Genomic DNA, 16,042 nt, shown 5'->3' with positions numbered 1-16,042 from the left:
CGCGACTGCAGCAGCAGCACAGGCGACACGAAAAGGCACGGCAGAGAAAGCAAACTGCCATTTTCTCCAACTGTTGGGACTACCGCATTGGATTGAACCGGATACGAAAGAGGCTAACTGTCCCAAGCGCTTACGTTTTATTCCAATCCAAACCGTCTGGTAGCCGTTCTAATCCATTCTATCGAAACGGACGGACTCCGTATCCGTTCCGTCGCGTTCGTCCGATAGCAGACGGCACGGAATGATTGACAGCAGCAAGACGTCACGGCTGACGTCACAATTATCTTCATGGCGTTCGTCACGGTTTCAATTGACCAATCGTGTGCGGCGTTCCATTTTGGAATGCGTACAAGATCGCACCCCTGGGGCCGTATTCTGAAACGTTCGCCTAGGCGAAATCAGCGTGCGCGCTGATTGGCTGGTTGAGCAAAATTGAATGACGTCATGCTTAACCACCCAATCAGCTCATTCAATTTTGCTAAAACAGCCAATCGGTGCACGCCTGAAAGCGGAAAAAGAAATGTCGCCTAGGCGAATGTTTCAGAATACGGCCCCTAATCGCACTTTAAAGATACCAGTAAATTGCTCAGTGCATATATCCATCCTTTCTGAAATACAGCACACCTCTACCGGACACGAAAAAAATTTTGAAGGACACTTTGTAAATTCCAAAGTGTGTTCGGCGAAAGCCTATGGCCATTCGACTCACTATGCCGTCTTTTTTTTTTTTTTTTGTGCATGACACTCGCAGCGAAAGGGATTGCTGAGAGAGTGTAAGGGGGAGAGGCCACAGCTGTGGCGGCGCAACTGTGGCTATGCGCCGCTGTGCCATCACGTGATTGCTGAAAGAGTGTGAGGGGGAGAGGGCACAGCTGGCACTGTTCCAGGGCAGGGACGGTCGGACGCCGCGAGTATGAGCCCCTTTCAGATGCCAATTAGTTCTGTTCATTAAAAACATACTTTCACCGCATTTATTACGTGTTCGGAATCATAAAAAGCTTACAGCTGCAGAATAGATGAAGATTTTTCAGTTCTTTAGTGTGTGTTGTCAAGTTTATTATTATTAGTATTATTATTTGATTTGTAAAGATATACACAGGAAAGAGTAAGCGAGAAGCAAGTTGATATGTCAAGTTTATAGAATATAGAAAGTTTATGTCAAGTTTATAGAATGTGGACTCCATGCCAAAACTCGCTACAGGAACTTCAGATATGCGAACATCAACTATTTCATGTCTACCAGGCTTGAAAAGCACCTCTCCAGCCACTCGAAAACAATTGATAACGCAACACATTCTGAAAAACAATGAAAGAAGTGAACCCACTACATACAATGACACACTCACACCAAGCTATATACCCAACCATCCACCTGCATACTCTTTTTGCTAAAACAATTTGCCTGTGCAATTCAAACTTGCACTAATATTTTAATCAGAAGTGTTTCAAGATGTACGGGATACAGTTTAAATATCGCTACTTTAATCGATGCTGTTCCTGATGATGCACTATCTTGGTGTACACAATTGTGTACATAGCGTCTGAAAGGGTTAATACCGGCAACGCAGCACACGCGCCGAGGCAACGGCGGCGAAGCTCTGGGACGATGGGCGCCGAAGACGCAGCTCCCGCGACAGCGAGCGCTCGCTAGTCGTGCCCGGCCGTGATCGTGGCCAGCGCTCGACCGCTGGCGCCGCCATGCGCCACTCGCGCGTACCATGTTTCTAGATGCTTTCTTTCGCCGAGGGCGCTCGAACGCAATTATGTGGTTCGCGTGAATGCGTGCACTGGAAGCGTGGAATGGTTCAAGTGTATAAACTTCATGAACCCCAACCAGACTGGCGTCCTAGGTAAGAAGGGCTGATGTACATGCTCGAGTTTTGATTGTTCCCCTTTTCAGCCCTTGATGGGCTGGTATGATTGTACACGGTATTTCTGTGTGAATTGAATACAGGCAATAAAGAAAGAAAAAAAGGCTGTATGGCTTAGGCCTCATTCACACAGCCATCAAACGCTCCGTCACGTCACCGTCACGTGAAAAAAACGCACAGCAGGCGCGACGGAGCAGTGTACGAATAGGCGACTTTCGCAATGCCGAGCGGTTTTCTGCTGCTGTTCTTGATTTGCAAGTGGAGACCGCAACAAGGGCGCAAGGCTCGGCGACGAACAAGTACGTGGGGGCGAAAAATGTGCAGGAATCGCAAGTTAGGCCATCGGCGTGGCCCATGTCGCACATTTGAGGAGGAGGAAGAAACAACTTTATAAAAAAAATTTTCAGGGCGTTGTAGGTGGCCGGTTGTCTTCGGCGACCTCTTCCGCCCAGGCAACGATTCCTTTTTGTAGCTTTTCTTCAGGAGACCGTATTAGGGTCTCCCATGTCGTTTCAGAGGGAGCTGGCAGAAGCTCTCTGGGTGGGGGAAGACCCTCGCATTCCCAGAGGATGTGTCTTTGGTTTGCTATGGCATTTTTCTCGCAGTTTTGGCATATTGGGTCAACCTCCCCATCTGTGAAGATCGCTAAGCGATGAGGAGTGATAAGGCATTTGAGCACCACCAAAACGCACAGCTGAGTATTCGACGTGCCGCACGTGGAACCAATGCTGGCACGCATGTAAACAAACCGGCCGCCGCTGCTGTTGCCAGCTTCAGCTTTGTAATATGGCTGTATTTAGCGTCGGCTTCCTAATTTCTGATTGCTCGATATTTGAGGGGTGGGGATACGTCACCGTGCTGGCGACGGAAACATAAAGCACCGCTCTGCGTCGCCGGCGAGCCGTTTTTGTGTGGAAAACGACTCGGAAACCCTCTCCCCTGACGAAAACGGATGCCGTGATGGTGACGTGACGGAGCGTTTGACGGCTGTGTGAATGAGGCCTTAGTGGTTACGACGCCCGCTATGGCACCGGGGGTACGTTGGTTCGAATCCCGCCTTCGCTGGAAATTATTTGTTTTCTTGGTATCACCATTTTCTTTCATTTTCCCTCTGTTTGGCGGCGCGGTTGGTTGAGCCCCGGTGCCGCTGTTGAAGCCGCGGTGCCGGGCGCGGGCTCGATACGGTGGTCGTTGGGGTTTTGCGGAGCGCAGCGTAGCAACACCCCAAATAAACAATACTGCTCTAGTCAAGTAGATTGGTCCCTCCCTCATAGTGAGATTATATTTCAATCATCAAAACAGTGATGCGGTTATTTAAGAATACACCGATCCCTTAATAGCAGCCACAGTTGGGCCTAGTCACCACCAGCCCAGCGTGTTCTCTGTTCCCCCGGAGGCGGCTAGAAACATGGTACGCGCGAGCGGCGCATGGCGGCTACAGCTGTCGAGCGCTGGGTTGGGCGCAAATAGAAACACGCTGCCCGGCCGTGCTCGTGGCTCTCGCGTCTAGTTTCCTTGTGGGCAGCAAGGAGGCGTTGCTGCAGCTGCTGGGAGAGGAGACGTCGGGGCGCAATTGGTGCTACATCATTTTTTTCAGGGGCTTTATCTGGCCGCTCGACAACAGCGTGCTCGAATTTGCCTCTGAAAATGACGTAACTACAGGGGCGTGGCGACGAGACGCACCCCAAGTGCCCATCTGGCGTCGGGTGAGCGATGCACACGCCTGAACGTGAAGGAGTGCCGTAAAGAGAGAGAAAGCCAACGAGAACGAGCGATTCTTAGGCGGGGCCTTTCCAACCCCTTGTGCAATTTCCAGCGCGCTACTGGAGCTGCTTTGGTGTGACAGCTAACTCTAACTGCGGTTATAGATAAGGCTTCGAAAAACTTTTGCGCCTTCTTTTTCACGTACTTGGAACGTGCGATGGGAGTTATATACTAGATACCACTGAAACATGAGCCCAACGGGATGTGTAAATGACCGGATGCGGGAGCAAACATTGCCTATAAAAAACAAAAGTTATGCGCATTTACCTGCGCATTGCATGTTTTTTCTTGGCCGGCAGACGTGAGCCACTACTGCGTGAGATTAAGATAATTTGCAGGAGTGGTGATACGTTAGCAAGAGAACTTCTGGAGGCTTATCACATAAAAGAGAGAGGCACGATTGCCATTTGTGATACGTCTGTTTTGCTGTTTGGCAACGAGATGCTGCTTATAAAAACGTCGCTGTAATCGCTCTAGACGACACTGACGCACGCATGCGCATTTGTTGAATTTCCCTAAGTTTACTGCCCCACCTTTCTTTTCCAACATTTCTTTCTAAGTCTTTATTTACTGTTTGCGTAACAATGTGTTCCTCATAAACCGGAGTACCTAAAATTTAAATATCCCCGTCTTGAAATAATAGGAAGGTTCCTTCGGAGACATGCCATCAGTGGTGGCGACCACGGGATGACGGCTGCTATGGGGTAATGAGTCGCTAAAAGAGAAAGATCTATTAATGAACTTTTAAACTATTAGTTTCAGAGGACTCACCTTAATTGCGAAATTGAAGCGAGCTCTCCGTACCAGTCATCGACTTTCGGATCTGGAAAAATGCGATTACCCGCTCAAATGTGGCCCGACGAATTTCGGCTGCCGACACCGAAACCGGGAGGCTGCCGCGAGTGCAGAGCCGCGCCCCTCGAGACGGCGTTCTGTGAATGTCACCCAGCAGTGGGCAGCCATTGCTCTGCGACAGCGAGGATCCGCACCGCGCTGGACGATACTTCGGCCCCAAAAAACACCGCAACCAACGGCTTTAAAAGGCGAAGCAACAAAGATATGTTCTTTGAAGCAACACCTGGAACAAGATTGAAACGTCGGGCCAGTTTTTTTATTCTTGCGACGATAGTGAAACCAGAGAAAGAAGATGCTCGAAGTTCGACATTGACATATTGGAGTTCGAATAAATATTCTGACAATACTGTCATATATGTGAGTGTCCGCGGTCATCGAGTGTGATTGGATCATGTTTGCCTGTGCGCGCTGGCACCATGCTGGTTAAAAGTTTATACTGCTGATAAAACTACTATCCTTACTTCGTATCGCTCTCTACGCATTTGCTATAGCAATCGTTAGTTCGCTTTTTGGGCGAAACAGCGGCTTTTTAAGAGGTGGTCGCGGAAATAAAAATTGCTCAAATATTTACCCCGCATAATAAATGCCCCACCAACTTCGCGCATATAGTTCGGGAAGGAAGCACGCTCATTATGCGTGTAAATACGGTATATAGCGCAGGTTGCTTCTGATAGAAGAGGAAGACAAAAATGCCTTCTCTATACTGACGCGCCGTCCTTCAAGCTCCCGTGTACGCTGTCGCCGGAGTACAATCTAGATGGAAACGTGCCTATAATTATTTTACGGCTAATAACCCCATGGAATTTCCTTCCCATAACGCGTTAATATATGCTTGCGAAAATGCTTCGGAATTAAAGTATGGCGACACTGCCACATTCCAGCGAAAGTATGTCTAAAATTAAACGTGAAGGAGTCATTAGGAGTAGTGGGACTAGAAATATATATCTTGTGAAAATGTTATTGTTTGTGTGAATGCGTAAATTTGGGACAAGGATGCACCAACCGTATTCAGGCAGAAGCGACGAGACGTACGGTGGAAAGAATACGAAGTTGCGATCATTCAAGCGGTGGATGAAAAGGGGAAAACAAAACGCACAGCGCACGCTAGACTTCGTTTTTTTTTTCATTCTTTTTATTTAAGCCCTTGAATTTGCGGTAAGCTCTATAAGTAATATGTGTTGTCTAAATCCGCGCCCCAGTGAACGATACTTTGCAGTAGCGTAACCGAGTGTCAAGGCATTGCTTTTGCAGACAGCAAATGCAAAAAGCAAATGCAAGAGGCGGAAACACATCATTTAACCATGTTTTGCAGAATAAATGATAATGGCAACCATGCCGTGTTTCTGGCCCTTCCATTTGCTTTCGGTGCTTTCAAAACACAAACGCATAGCCTTCGATATTGGTTTCCGCTATTCCACGGGAGCTGTCGCAGGAGTTGGGATTTGGACACCACCTGTTTCTCCAGAACTAGTTGTTTAAAGTCGACGCGCTGTAAATTATGCCATTTGTAATTCCTCAGATGGCAACCAAGCCTATTACGCTCTAAATTCATTTCAGTAGATCGAACTCTGCTATTTCGATGCACTTAGTCTTGGGTGCAGTGCATTCCGCTTTTCGGACAAATGAACATTACCAGAATCGGTCTACTAACTTTGGAAACAACGGCGAAATTGCGGCCTCCCAAAAGGAAAGGCTCAGAGATAGCGTCGTATTGCGTTGTAAGTGGCAACCGCGGGACGGCGCGATCTCGGAATCCATGCACCGTCTAACGAACACGCAGTCCATTTTTCGCAATTATATTAATTTTGACACTACCTAGCGGATATATAGCGTTAGCAAAATCATTCCATCTCTTCTTTCATTACCGCGAGCAAGCCAAGTAGACTACGAAGCAGAGCTCATACATTTGCGCCGTCTGGCGGGGGAAAGAAAAAAATTAACCCAATCATTTCCAACAGCGGATCTGTGGTTCTCCTGTGTTTCTCTGATTTTGTGTGATTTTCTGTCATTACCTGGGAGTTTATGTGAGTTTGTGGGAGTTTCACTGATTATATTTGTTTTCTAGAGGTTTTCGTGCGCTTATGGGTAATGTTAGAGATGGATGATGTGTGACAGCGGTGGACAGACGGATGGCGCAGTCTCGACCAAGAACAGTTCCGCTCTTAGAAGTACCAGAAAGCTCGCCTTCCCGCATAGCGTTCGTGGCATATTAAGGTGGCATTATTATTATTGGCATTATTATTATTCCCTTCATAAATAGGTATTTAATCATTTAGTTTCAATTAATCAGACTGCTCACTTATGTACCAAACTCATTTCACCTATCTTTCGTTTGGTTTCCTTTTTGCGTTTCTGTTCTTAGAATAACATTTTATTTTTTTTCATCGTAAACTTGGTCCTGCCGCCCAAATATTTCCACATTTCGTTAGTGAGTACGCGCCATAAATGGGGATCTTCATCGTCGTTACCATCATCACTATGATTATTACGTACGCTTCTGCACGAGACAAAGAAGACGACGACTCGTATCTGGGCAGCTCGTTCTTCGAGAACGGGACTCTCCGGCTCCGCAGACCCGCAAAGGCCAGCCATCGTCGCTTGCCCCTGGGTCCGCTGCAGCAAAGAACCGCCGCAACGTGTCTGCGGCTGAGCAGCAGCAGCAGCGATGATCCTTCCTGTGGCTTCTCATCCCGGCATGGTGGGTGCATCGTTGCGCAGTGAGGTGCAACACTGCTACAAGCTGCGATCACGTGCTCCCCCGCCACCTAACGCCTTCATGGAGTTCACGCAGGAGAAAAGACGTTCGGTGGCCGCCACGAACGCGAACGAAGACAACGGGCGCCTTATGGCACATACGCGCTCAATCCGCACGCCCGCTCCGCACGCCTCCGCCCTCTTGCGGACCAGGGCGGAAGGCCAAAAGGCGGATCGTGTCGAAAAAGTCGTCGTTCGCTGCATCCGCACTAGACTGATCCGCACGAGCGGATTGCACGCGCACTCCGATTGGACGACACGGTCTGTTGACAGCTGGCAACCATTCGGCGGAGCAAAGTGTTCAAGGTTGGCAACTACCTTTGACAGCAGACGACACTGGCATATTTTTGCAGATGCGACTTCAAGTTTCCGCGTCACGGTGAAAATGCGACTCTAGGCTGTCACATTCTGTTCTGCAGCCGCATGTGTTGCATTGGCGCCGTCATCCAAACACCGCATAATCATCCTATCTGCGCCACCTTTTAAAAATGTATTGCAATCGCCTCATGTCGCAACATGGGACGTATTCTCACACTATCACTTTTAGTGCACGCTGCCTTGGCTGGTTGAGCAAAACCTCTAGAATCATCCAACGTGCCGCGTTCTACGTTACGCGAAAGCGATAGTATCGCCGAGCGATTCGACCGAAATCCCCGTGTTCGGTGCGATGGCGCTGTTTCTGTAGTGCTAGTGACAGTTTGCAAGAAAACAGAACACACGCACAACTGTCACGGAATACAGCTGCGTAGTCGACACGACACCCCTCTTTACTATTCAGCACGCGTCTGAGGCTCCGAGTACACTTTGCTGATATTGACACGTGTACGTGTTTATCTTTCACCGGTGACCGCTTTTCACCGACTACCAAATGTTAAACGTTATAGCTAGGCGCAGGACGCGCCTGGGGCCGTATTCTGAAACGTTCGCCTAGGCGAAATTTCTTTTTTCGCTTTCAGGCGTGCGCTGATTGGCTGTTTTAGCAAAATTGGATGAGCTGATTGGGTGGTTGAAGCGACGTCATTCAATTTTGCTCAACCAGCCAATCAGCGCGCACGCTGATTTCGCCTAGGTGAAATTTCGCCTAGGCGAACGTTTCAGAATACGGCCCCTGCATGTTTCCGAAGTTTCTCGAGCGTTATCGATGCTTCTATCCGTTGTCTGTTGTCACCGACGCTTACGTAATGTGATTGCATGACGGATGCGAATTGTCTAGAACTTCCTGGAAGACAAGCGGGCACCAGGGAATAATCTGGAACCTTCGATGACTCATGCGTAAAAGCCGACGCGTTTCGCCGCTGATCAGATTTTCGACGATCGCCGAGTGTGTTCGCCGCTATCGTTGTGCTTCGAGTGTAAATACTTGCGTTTGTGGGCATAGGCTCGCCCAATAAAGAATCAGTTTCGTCATAGTTTTACGACTGTGCAAGCAAATGCTTGCATCTGCTTGTTCATGCTTTTTTTTTGCATATATAAAACCACCGAAGACGAAGCGCGGCATAAAACGTGCCTCTCAGAAATTGAATACTTGCTGCTTGTAAGCTTTCCAAACAAAATAAAACCTTAGATGGGCTCAGTCATGGATGAAGTTCTCACAGTGTGTAAAAAGGTTGTGCATAAGTGCTTAACTTGACGCAGCAAGGAATTGAAGGTTAAGCAGCAAGTGTACAATTCATTACGACAGGCATAAAAGCAATATGTAGTCCGTTTCACACTTAGGGGGAAAACGGGCGCTCCAAGTTTTCCCTTAAGTGTGAAACAGACTGTACGTATAGTGGTCACCTTATGCAGACACATACTCATGAGATGTTTTCAAGCAGAATATTTATTTGAAAGCTAATAATAATTTATATTGCTGATAAGACAACTTATTTCGAGTGAAATCAAATAATTACATTCTTTCTTGTCAGCCTGGGTGGCCAATCTGTTGCCCCTTTACTATTTAGAGAGAGAGAGAAAGCTCTTTATTGAAAATTCAGAGTGTTCAGCAAGAATATTTTTGCCTACATGCTACTCTGCAGCGAATGGGACGAAGAAGTAAGGCCGTAGAAAAGGGTAAACAGAAGAAAAATGAAAAAAAAAAAACATGCAGCTCGTGTCATGTTAGCAGTAGAGTAAGTGTTCGAGGTGATGAAGGTAGACGGCCAATGCAAAAGAAAATAAGATAAGAGTCCTGATGAGACGATGCGCATGAGTCTTAGTATATACAGCAAACCTTAATACATTAAAGCAATAAGTCCAGGGCTTAGTGCTGTTTTGATGGGCAAAGCCAGGAACCCAACACCCATGTCAATGGGCCTTGGTCGAGCTTTTCTATGTTCATTTTATATCAATGTCGCTCGTCTCTTTAAGCTGGGCACTCCAGCAAGATGTGCTCTAGAGATTGCACGGTGCCACATGTAGTTGTCACAACATGGGTTTGTGGACTGGCCATTGCAAAAAAGATTGTTCATGTATGCAACATTCAGTTGAAGCCGGTGAAACAAGGTCTCCAGATGCCGTGGTAGACATTGTGGTAGCCTTGATTGGAGTTCTGTGTTGATGTAGAACAAAAACTTGCAACTACCTGAAGTTGAAGACCATCTTCTATGCCGTTCATTAAGTACATATCGGCTCGCCAAAGCTGAAGCCTCACTTTTAGTGAAAAACACTTTTATAAATTTTATGTGATCATGTCCTTTGCGGGCTAACTCATCCGCCTTTTCATTACCTATTATACTGCACTTATACTAATTCAGCATTTACACAATGTAAAACACATTACCAAAGTGCACAAAAATTGAGCAGTACCATGATAGTACCAACAGTACCATGAAAAAAATGCATACCATAACAAACAGTTGGCCAGTACCTGTATTTTATTTGACAGCAAACCAAGATTATTAAATGACTTAGCTTCGCAGTGAGCTCAGTGATCACTCGTGGTGTGAAAAGGTATCTGATGTAGTAAGTGGTTTTGTTTTTGTCTTTCTTAATTAGTAGCTGCTTTAACATGCACATGACAATGAATTGAAGCAATTTAACATGCACATGACAATTTAACATGCACATGACAATGATATGGTGGAAGACAGGCCCGCACAAAAAGTGAGGAAACATTTATTGCCAATTTTTAGTTTCATAACAAACCAACGAATAGTTATTTTGGTTCAGCTTTGTGAATAATGCGCGACGTGTTCTGCCTAAAAGTGCAAGATTGGTGCGCTCCATTATCTATCTATTCACTATTCAAGTAGCCAAATGAATGGTACCCCCATGAACACCGTGAAAGAGATCACTGAAATTTGTAGTCAGGAGGCCACAGTGGCTCAGCCTCTGTACAAAACATAAAATCGTTCCAGAAGAAAACAATACTGGTGAATTGGGTATGCATTCACATGTACTATTCAAATCCGCACATCGCAAGTAATCTTTCATTGCTTGCTGCATTGCTCACCATTGTACAGACTTTATTGCAGCGCTGTGTGTTTGTGCAGCAAAATAGCTTGACAAATCAAAGCTGTGGCTTTTCAGTACACTGAAAGCAACTTTGCGTGTGGCTTAGGTAATATAATGCTCCTACATATGGGTCAGCTTAGTATCAGTCGATTTCTTTACTAGTTGTTCACTATTACGCTTGGAACTATACGGTGCCACCAGGCACGCGAGAACAGCTTGGCTATGCACAAACATCCCTTTCCATCACACTTAAATTAAGGTGGTGCAGATTTGCTGGCAAAATGTGCTTATCATCATAACTGCCTAGCATTCAAAAATGCGTTTGAAATGTAAGGGTGATTGCTGGTGTGACATTTTACATTTATAGTGCAAAACCACATCACTGAACAGGAAGGACACCACACAAATACTCGTGTTGTAACCTCTCAGTCATAATGCAAGTAGTTTCCCGAGGTTTCCTCTGTGGTTTTTAGCTGTAAACATGTGAAGCAATCTGTAAATTCGAAAGTGTATTAAGTAAACTAAGACACTATGAAATGCACCATAGCACTGCACGACAAGCAATATAACACTCAGGTGTACACAATTTTTTGTCACATCAGCTCTTTGTGGTGCATATATATATGCACTATTTGTAGCTGAAAACAGCATGCATTTCACATTTAGAGCTCAAAATGATCAGTGCAAGAGATTTTTAATGCGTCAGACATTGACACAGTCACTTGTCCATTGCTTTGCAAATTGATAGCTGTGTTTGGTGCAACTTGAGTAGCATACATATAATGGACTGCTACATACAACACCCGTTTTTCACTTCTACTTTGACATTCTACCCTCCGACACGGAAGACAAAAGTAGACTGGAATTTTTATTCACATCAATATTCAAAAGGCAAGCAGGTTTTCGGCACCATACGTCTCCATTTTTCTCACATGGCACTTATTGCATGTTCTGAATGTGCATACATTGCCGGTGGAATATCTTCTAATGTGTTCTTTGTTTGACGTATTTACACCTGTATATTTTTTACTTACCCATAAATTCTCTCTGCTCTACATGTACAGATACCTCCTTCAGTAGGGGTACGTGTGCAGTGCCTTCATTAGTGCAGTAACCGTTATGAAAGCTGTGAATTCATAACATAGAAAGGCTATTAAATATAAACAAGAAACCAACAGGCAAGAGCATCATGACAAGCCAGCTGAGATGGTGGCACTATTGTACAGCTTATTTCCCCCTTGTGCTGTCATACGGTTGCAATCCGATAAGCTCACAAAGGTTTGGGTCATTCCCATTTGAAGTGATGAGTGACAGTTGCATAAGTACATCTACATCTGCCTATATCAATGACTTAACTATATGTAGCAGCTTCAGCTGTGTGATTATTGGTGTAGCTGAAGTGATGTATCATACATAGTTTCCGCACACAATCTGATTGGATAAAAGCATGCAGGAATTCGTCTTGGAGCTATTGGTTCAGTGGTAGCTTTCCACTAAATTCGCTGTTGGATAGATTTCACTTCATCGAAAGGCCCAAGTGAAAATGAGCCTAGAAGTCATGACACCAAATGCAGTCACCATTTATGATTGAAGAACAACATGTGACAGAACGATGATCAGTGGAAATATCTCACTAGTGTGCAAAGTAGTGCAGCTGTGTTCAGTATTTCAGTGCTGGTATACTAAACACAGAACTTTATACGAGTTGTTTAGACGGCATAATCAACAAGACCCCTCTAATAAGTGATGGCAAAGGATTAATAAAAAGCTGCTGCCTCAGGTACTGTCATTGGCCAAAAATATGCATTCTCACATGCAGCAGATACAGTTCATAAACTGGTTTACATACAGGTAAGAAATGTAACCGCATCGCGTGATAAAATTTAAATAAGACCAGCTGAGTACCATATAGAGCATCTTTCATGGGGTCAAGTTGTAGTGACAGGTCTTGATATTAGAAGTTGTGCTGTTTTATTCACACGCATGCATGTAAACGCAATGTACGCATGCAATTTGTGTTTACGTGTTACTGTGTGCATAAAATGAACAGCACAATTTACACAATCAATACGTAAATACGAATAAGTTTTTTTTACTGGATTAATCACTATTAGTTTCGCAATGATTTCTCACATGCAGCAACTCAACTGCATGCATACGTTAAGCTGATGTTGCTAATATATGCTGGGCTTGGCTACCATTTCCAAAATATGACAAAATAAAGAAATGTCCATGTGTATGACTAAAATTGATGGTTTGACAATATCTTATCTGCCTGGGTAGTAAACTTGTGCAAAAAAAATGCAGCACACTGACCAAAACACTGCAACTAATATAACATAGGGAGCAAATATTCTGCCGGCAGAGTCACTTAGAAAATTTTGCCACCAATTCATTCTCATTGGCTCTCTTCAATCACATATCTAGTGCTGACATAATTGTGAAATTTCTGTTTAGAATATTCTCATGACAGCCAATAGGCACCCTTTTTATTGTGATAGCAGCTTAATTCTCAGGTGCAATGCACTGTGGCCATGAAAATGCTTAAAAATGATGAGGTGAGGCACTTCTTTCCATAGTCTGGCAGCGCAGCTGAAGAATGTTCAGTTAATGAGTGGAAGCATGGCCTGTGCAAAATAAAGATCACCGAGATGGCCACTCATAGTGTCCAACATCCTACATCCACGAATAATAGGTATCAGTACACTTACAGCTAGATGAAAATGCACCGGAAAAACACCTAATGGACATACTTTGCAGGCTCAAGTCAGTTTAACACACATTGTTTGGTAATGACTGTGGGCAGAACGAACAACAGGATAAAAAATATAGCACTTCCTAGTCAGATAATGCTGGTCCCTGTGATAAATGATGTTTGCATTAAACTGAAGGCTTGTGCCAAAACAGGTGACACGAACCAGAGAACGAAATAGGGTGGATGCACACAGTAACGGCAAACTTTCGTTTAGCTTATTCTGCCTGCATTACTAACGTGACCATAGCTAGCCAGTGAGGAAGAACTCTGGGCAAAATTTCTTGCATGCGGTTCTGCTGGCTGCTAGCAGAATATATCACCACACCTGTGTTGTCTTATTTTTTTTTACATGCATATTGCTTTTTGTCAGGGAACGTAAATTTGTACTTAATCATAAGGAAGTATCCAATACTCATTCATACCATATTCATCTACAATACCACTGGTTTCTTCACAGACTCCGCTTAGTCACCAGCAAAAACCAAGCAGTTAGCATTCTTGGGTATGCAAGCCACTTGCATCACAAAATATAAAGCTATTTCCTTCGTGCAATCTAGAAATACCTGATATTCACAACACTGCCTACATGATACAAATCAAGGCTGCTAGAAATTTGCATTCACAGCATTAGTGCTCAGGCGCATCCACATTTCAGGACAGCACAGTATGTCTTGACGTATGTAACTATTATGATGTTCCCTATATTACCCTCACCGATAGAAGCATCTTCAAAAGTGCCGTAACAACTTTTGCAACAAACGACACATGTACGAAGCAGAAAGGTCGGTGTGATAGGGCTTCTCTTTCGGGGTACTACGTAAGAAAACGCGATCGGCAACACTTATGCACAGTTCACTTCTTAGCATACGCACATCACATAAAACGAGCACATTTACGCCTAGTACCACTGCGGAACATATATATCCCCGATTTGTAGCTTGCGAACACTTCGTAACAGCAACAACAGAGCTCGAACGTCGCGGTCACCACGGCGCATCGCAGGCGGCAAAACGGCTCACGCAGTATAGCACACGAGGAATGACAGCGATAACGAGGAAACAAATCTTATCGCTACTGATCTTGTCATCACTTCTAAAGGTTGTAAAGGTCTGGCGTTTACCACTGCGCGGCAACAAACTGCATACACAGAACACATACAAGTCGCGTACGCTGTGTGCCGATCGGACACTTTTCACTTCGCCACGCCCTGAATATGTGTTGTATACTCAGAACACACGGGTATGTGATGGCCTTCTCGTTTGCAATTCACACGCGAAGCACGGCACAAGAAATCACGAAGTCGACGGCTTGAAATATTTCTTCCGACGCTCGCGCAAACACAACACACTTCCTCCGCTCCGTCTGATTCTGTCGGCGATCGCCCGCACTGACGAAGCCTGGGAGGGTACACCGGCTTGCTGCCTTCAACGACTATCTTCGTGGGTGCTGGATAACTCTAGTAAGAATCACAAGAAAGAGCAAAATAGACTGTTTCTGACGCGGCTGTAGCCTAGGCCTCGCGTCACCGCTTCGCTTCGCTTCGAGCAAGCGCCATGTTTGCCGTGATGACGTCCTACGCCGTCCGCCTCGTACCAGCCAATGAGAGACGAGCAGGCATGCGGATGGAAAAGTGCGTCCGCCCGTCCAGACGATCGGACAGGCTTCCGCCCCAGTCCGCATGCATGCGGAGCGGGCGTGCGGATTGAGCGCGTATGGGCCATTAGCAGCCAGCTGGCAAAGCGGTGGCGTCCTCCCCACGCCGCCGACAAGGAGCCCTTCCAGCGCAAGGTGGGCGAAGCTGTCGCCGGCCACCGAAGGAAGTACCCGGACTACGTGCACAACCCGCGTGAGGCCAGCCGGCATATGGAGCAGGAGCGCATTGCCAAGCAGGTTACCAGAAAGCTGAAGAACGGCAGTTCCTGGGACAAGGAGCAGCAGCCGAGAACTTCCACGGTCGCAGCCCACGGTCGAGGCAGCCCGGACTTTGAGAAGCAGTTGCATCCGCCGCCATTGCAGCCGACTGCAAGCAGCAAACACCGTGGTACCATCAATGCTGCTCCAGTCCGCGCTTCGGGCGCAGGTCAGAAAACTGTGGCTTGTATGCCGACGATCACTGTCCCGGCCACGACCAAGGATCTCGAAGGACAAGTGGTGTCTGTAAAAGTGGCTGCCTTAAGAGCCTTGGCGTAATGGTTGAAGAGGCAGCCGCAACACTTCCACACTTATGCTTAGCTTACCTTGATTAAGATCTTCGGAGCAATCAAGCAGCCTGAGAGAGAGGCGAGCCGTGCTGCCGAGCTGTGTTTAATGGAGGCTGCTGCTGCGCTACCACCCGAGCAAACAATGCGGCTCCTCCACTCGCTCATCGGGCAGTCGGATGACCGTCGCTGCAATCAAGGTCATGTCTCGGCACGTGAAAGTGCATCCAAAGAAGGATAATTGAGGAGCTTTTGCCTAAGATGATGCCTGTTTTGCTGAAAGCGTGTGATCACGGCGAGAATTGTCTACTGAAGGTGGCAGTATTTTGTACGGTGACGTTGCATGGCGTGGTCGGCTCTGAATTGAAAAACTTGGTTCCGGTGTTCTAGCGGTTGATGTAAACGACCAT

The sequence above is a fragment of the Dermacentor silvarum genome, chromosome 1 (assembly GCF_013339745.2).
Source record: "Dermacentor silvarum isolate Dsil-2018 chromosome 1, BIME_Dsil_1.4, whole genome shotgun sequence".
NCBI lineage: Eukaryota > Metazoa > Arthropoda > Arachnida > Ixodida > Ixodidae > Dermacentor > Dermacentor silvarum.
Note: the sequence above shows the minus strand (reverse complement) of the source record.